Source organism: Catharus ustulatus, chromosome 21 (genome assembly GCF_009819885.2).
Source record: "Catharus ustulatus isolate bCatUst1 chromosome 21, bCatUst1.pri.v2, whole genome shotgun sequence".
In the NCBI taxonomy this organism is placed as follows: Eukaryota; Metazoa; Chordata; class Aves; order Passeriformes; family Turdidae; genus Catharus; species Catharus ustulatus.
In genome coordinates, this window is record NC_046241.1 from 3858497 (window position 1) to 3864496 (window position 6000).

Sequence of the window (6000 nt, forward strand, 5' to 3'; positions counted from 1 at the left end):
TCAGGCCCAGCATCACCAGCTGGTCAAAGGAGGGAATGTCCCACTCTGCTCAACTTGAGTGCTGGGGGAGTTTTGGGCAACACAATATTAAAAAAAAAAAATAATCTAAAGCTGTGAGAGAGTGTCTAAAGAAGGACACAGGGATGGGGAAGGGTCTGGAGAGGGCATAAGAGGACTGGCTGAGGGCACTGGGATGGTTCATCTGGAGCACACTGGGGGCACTGGGATGGTTCAGCTGGAGCACACTGGGGGCACTGGGATGGCTCAGCTGAGCACACTGGGGGCACTGGGATGGCTCAGCTGGAGCACACTGGGGGCACTGGGATGGTTCAGCTGGAGCACACTGGGGGCACTGGGATGGCTCAGCTGGAGCACACTCAGGGCACTGGGATGGCTCAGCTGGAGCACACTCAGGGCACTGGGATGGCTCAGCTGGAGCACACTCAGGGCAGAGCTCCCCGGGGGCTGCAGCTCCTCCCGAGGGGCAGCTCCGGGCTCTGCTCTGGGCCAGGGACAGGAGCCAGGGAACGGCTGGAGCTGGGCCAGGGCAGGCTCAGGTGGAGCTCAGGGAAAGGTTCTTCCCCCAGAGGGTGCTGGCACTGCCCAGGCTCCCCAGGGAATGGGCACGGCCCCGAGGCTGCCAGAGCTCCAGGAGCGTTTGGACAGCGCTGCCAGGGATGGACAGGCTGGGATTGCTGGGGGGGCTGGGCAGGGACAGGGGCTGGGCAGGGACAGGGGCTGGGCTGGGTGATCCTGGTGGGTCCCTCCAATTCAGGATATCCTATGATTTTTTTGACTCCTCCACACTCTGTGAGACCACTTGACTCATTTTGTCATCACACTCCAAAGGTCTGACTTTCCTCTCCCTGATGCTTAGAGTTCTACCCCCACACAGGAGATGTAAGAGATGGATCCATTTCTGACCTCTCCATCTAAGCCATCCAGTCTTACTGTCCATCCTGACCTGGACTCAAGGCTATAGCACAGAGGGGACAGGTTTACTGCCTGCTGCTAAGTGCCCTGCATGAGAGCACTGCTGGGGAGCATGAAAAGAGGTCAGAACTGAACTTGCAGGTGATGCAAAGTGCTGCCCCTCTCAAAAAGATGCCTTTAATATTTCTGTGATATGAAAGCAAAATCAAAATTATGTTTGCTTTTCAGAGCCCATCTACATCTCACTCTATGTCAGGATGAGAATTATCTTCCCCCCTGTATCAGTATTGCAAAAACAGGCTGCAGGTGTATGGCTCATAAAAAAAAAAAAAAAAAAAAAAAAAAAATCCAGTCCAGGGTCCTAGCAGCTGTATTTTCCATGTGACTTTTGAGTATCTTGGTGTCAGGGTGAGGCATGAAGGGTTTTGCTGTCTTTGTGAACTCAGTGAAACACTGGTCTCCACCCCACAGATCTGGAGATACTCAGGTGCACAAGAGAATTGGGACCCAGACCCAGAGCTAGTCCAGAGCAAGAAGAGACAAAGCTCTCTAGAGAACCCACTTGGGTAAAATTACCTTCCTAGCCAAACGAGATGAAGCATGGAGTATGTTTAATTTGTGTGTTGCATTCTTGTTAATAACAAGCTAATTAAAGCATCTCGTGACATCTTAATGGGGAGGAAAGAAAAAAAAAATCAAGGAGGTTTTATTGAATTTTTCTTTCAACTCCAGCTCTCCAGGTCTGAATGAATCCATCATTGGAGACAGTGCCTTGTTTGTCTGATTGCTCCTTCAGCCCAGCCGTGTAAGTTGTAGCTTTATTGTCTAGAAACTAGCCTTAAATTAAACTCGTCATTCTTACAAAGATGATTGCTTGAAGGGGAGATTAACCTTTACAACGTGATGATGGAAGCTGATGTTCATTTCAAGAGCCCCTGAAGATTGCTGGGAGCTGGAAGTGGTGGAAACTGAACTGGGATTTGGCACCACAGATGAGAGCTGGGAATGGAGTTTGTCTTTGATTGGGCTCACAAAAAATTACATACATATAGATATATATATATACATATATATACACACACGTGTATTTTAGAAGAGTCTAAGTCTCATTTTTATTATTTGTATGTGTCTGCAGCATCTCATGCAATAAGACTCCAATCCCTGTCTGGGAACTTTAAGTGGTCCTAACTAAGAGCAGGGTGATTTATCAATAGCAGAGTGGGGAGTTTAGTTTGTTACATGCTCAGCATTCCCTCTCCTTCTGCTGCTGGCTTGGAGAAGAGACAACCATGTTGTCCACAGCCTCTTGCAGATAAAAAACCCTTGGGATTATTCTTCCTATTATCTTTTAATAAGGAGGATATGAAGGCTGTGCCTATCAGTGTTACAAGCCCTGGCCCCTCAGATTGTGCCACCACCAAAGCCCAGAGGGATAACCTGGATTGTGCTGGAGTTGTGCACTCAGGGAGGGAAGCAGAGCTCCAAGCACTGCAAATCCAAACCCTCACACAGGTTACACAAGTGCAGCAAGGACAGGAGGGCAGCCCTGACTAAACAGTTCTGTGTGAAATGACACGAAGTTGTTTTCAAGCTCTTCTGTGTGTGATTGATCTCCTGTAACAGGACATGTGCAATTAGCCAGCAGCTCTGCTATTAATAACTATCCCTGAGCATGTCGATGAAATGAATTGGTGTCTCTGTGGATTATTGCCTTTCTCCACCTGACACTTCTCTACATGAGTGATACAGAACAAAAAGGGAATTTTAAGAGTATATAATTGAGTGTGTATTAGGGTTTATGAAGAGATTCCTACAATAACTGTCATGTTCTACCTGATGGAGTAGCTGTTATGTGAACATGCCAATGAACCACTTTCCTCGCTGTGATCTTTGTTCTCACTTGCTTTGCCTGCATTATCTGAAAATCTCCTTTAGTGATGCCACTGAATGCAGCCTGAGTAATGACTTGAGTGCAAAATAAGGACAGGAATAAAGAATGAGGTGAACACTTACTGTCAGAGGCCTCAAATTTGGCACCAAAGTGAAAGGAGGCCCACAGTTTCAGAGGCAGACAGCTTGTGCTGCTTCCACCAGTGACAGATCCTCTGGAAACCAGGACACCTGGATTTATATCCTGTGGAAACTGAAGAGCCAGGCACCACTGCACTGTCAGTCCTCTGCTCCAACAGGGACAGCTGCATCAGCAGAGGAGGCACTGGGGAGAGAATGCAGGATGGGGGGATGGAGTGACTTGCTTTGTGTGTCACAGCAGGTGGGTGGCACTACAGGAGAGCAGCTCTGGGTGCTGGGGGTCTCACCTGCCCAGCTGGAGAGTCCTGGCAGGGCTGTGCTGATGCCAGCGTGAGGAGAAGTGAACCCTCAGAAATGAAAACTTACCTATGGTCTGAAATATGGTTTTGTGGAGGATCCAGCAAGGTGGAAACTGAACCTTTATGTGCCAGTTAGTGGTCTTTGCTGAGGGTGTGCTGGAGCCCTTGAGCCCAGGACAGAGCTCCCATCCTGCCCTGATACCCAATGACAGCAAAAGCTGGGGGGTCTCTGAGACCACCCTGTGCCAGGGGGAGAGGGGGAGATTTGCTTTCCCACTCTTTGAGGCCTTGCTGTTGTCACTGATCTCAACAGAGATATCTGCTGCTCTCACCTACATGCCAACAAAACACCTTGGCTGTGAGGAGTGGGAATCCTATTGGGATTTGGTGGTGGATCCAACAACACAGAAATCTCACAGCTCTGCATCCCAGCTTTCCCAACACCAGCCCACACCTTTTTCCATTGTTGCCTTGGATTTTTCCATCCTATTTTCTTTCTCTGGTCTTACTTCTTTTCCCCATCCATTTTTCAGTTTGGTTTGTCACACACACATGGAATCACACACTCAAATCCTCTCAGAGCCTTGGGCCTGCCAGCAGATCTGGAATGCAGTGGGGCTGAGGGATGCCCTGTCACCTCCTGCCCCTCCACATCCCCCTGCCCTATTCCCCACTGATCTACTGCAAAGGACAGGTAGCCTCAGACAGAAAGATGGATGCCACAATTACATTCCCTTTTCAGCAGCTCTTTCCCCTTGCCTCTTCCTGATGGAAATCGTGGGCAAGAAAAATCTATTATTACTCTCCAAATCATATCAAATATTTATCAGGGTAATTCTCTAGTTATCACCACCGATTGCAAGCCTCAGTCACGTACTAAATCTTGTTAGTGTCATCCCTGGGAACGTGGCTCGTCTGTCTCCTCCTGAGCTGCACAGCCCAGGCTGCCCCAGGGGAGCTTGGCTTGTGGAAAAGCTGTGGGGAAGGAGGAGGGGGAGGTGATCAGGGGTTCTCATGTCCCCAAATCCTCCCAGGACACAGGTGAGCTCTGCTGGGCAGGTTGGGTGTGGGAAGGGGAGGGCAGCTGGGTCACACCAGGGATCTGGTGGTGATGGAGTGATGGTCAGATGAGCTCATTCCTCATCAGAAACTGTCTGAAGCAGCCACAAAACCAGAGGTCTGAAACAGCCACAAAACCAGAGCTGTATTCTTGCCCAGGAGTTAGCAGGGCTGTGTGGGACCAGAGCACAGCTCAAGGTCTCTGGCTCTGATGCCATGACTGCTCCTTTTGGAGCTCTGTGCCTGGCTGGAAGCAGCAGTGTCCTGGGGGTCCTGTAAGTCAGGGCAACCTTGACATCCCTGCAAGCAGTGCCAGGGAGCCTCCCCTGCCACCCACCGTGTGCAGGACCAGCAAATGCAGCCACTCGAGCTGGGCTTTTGTTGTCGTGGTTCTTGGCACCAATATGTTTCCAGATTGTACCTATTTTTAAACTCTTTATTGGGTCAGATCTGGACAGCTTGGAGACTTCAGCTCTTCCCTCTCTCCACCCCTGTGCACACAACTTCTTGCTGCAAAGGGAAGAAATGAGCAGCAAATTCCCTCTGCCAGAACCAATCAATCTGGCACCTGTCATCAGCATCAGAGCAGCTATAAAATATTTAATTTCTTAATGATGAATTGGCAGATTGTTTAAAAAAGACAACAAGGAAACAAAGAAAAGGAAACAGACACTCACAATCTGCAGCCACACTCTTTGCCAGGCTGAGCCTTTGGAGCTGATAGCAGGAATGTGTTTTTCCACCCCAGCTACCTGACAGTGCTGTCTATTCATAAAACCCTGCTGGTTGTCGTGGGGATTTTCCTGCTCAGTCACTGGACCCTTGATTTACCATCCTAGTGTCCCACCACTGACTCCTGATCAAGCTCAGCCTTCAGAGGGAGATTTTTTATTTTTTTTTCTCCAGAAAACAGGCAAGCAGCTTCTCAGTGGCACAGATTTTACCTCCTGCAGTGCTGTACAATGGGATAAGTAAGAAAAAACGATGATCAGGCTGGGTCAGAGCACAGGTACATCCAGGCAGGTATCCCAGCTCCAGCAGTGACCCACAGTCCATGCTTTGGGAAATATCTGGGAACAGTTCAGTCACACAGTGCAATTTCTCTTACAGCCTCCAGCAATCTGCAGCTCAAGGAGATCTCTGTGGTTTCTAGCTCCAACTGGAATTTTCTTCCACAAGCTTGCCTATTCATCTTTTAAAGTTATGCAAACTTTGGGCATCCACAAAAATCTTCACTCAAATAGTCCCACAGTTCTCTCGTGTGAAGCTGAATATCTTATTTTGTTTTCAGCATATCTCCTACTAATTTAACTCGATGTTCCCAGTTCCTGCATTAAAGAGACAGTGAAAAATCATTCTCTCTTCACCTCCCCTCCCTTGAACATGTTTGGCTCACAAAACAGGGAAGGGAAGAGACAGGCCTGGGTTAATGGAGACCAGGATTGGGAATTTGCACTAGACCATCTGATTCCAGAGGATGTCAGCTTGTGTGTGCCTGCAGATTCCTTCTGCCTCCCCTTCCTACAGCTGTGAGCTTGGAGGGGAGCCAGAGTCCTCACCTGTGTCATGGATTTTTTGGAAGTGCATAAGGTAATTCTGGTGAGAGTCACCTCAAGGAATCCTGTAAATACAAGCAAGAAAACTTCCTGACCAAACTGAATCCTGTACTGCAGATATT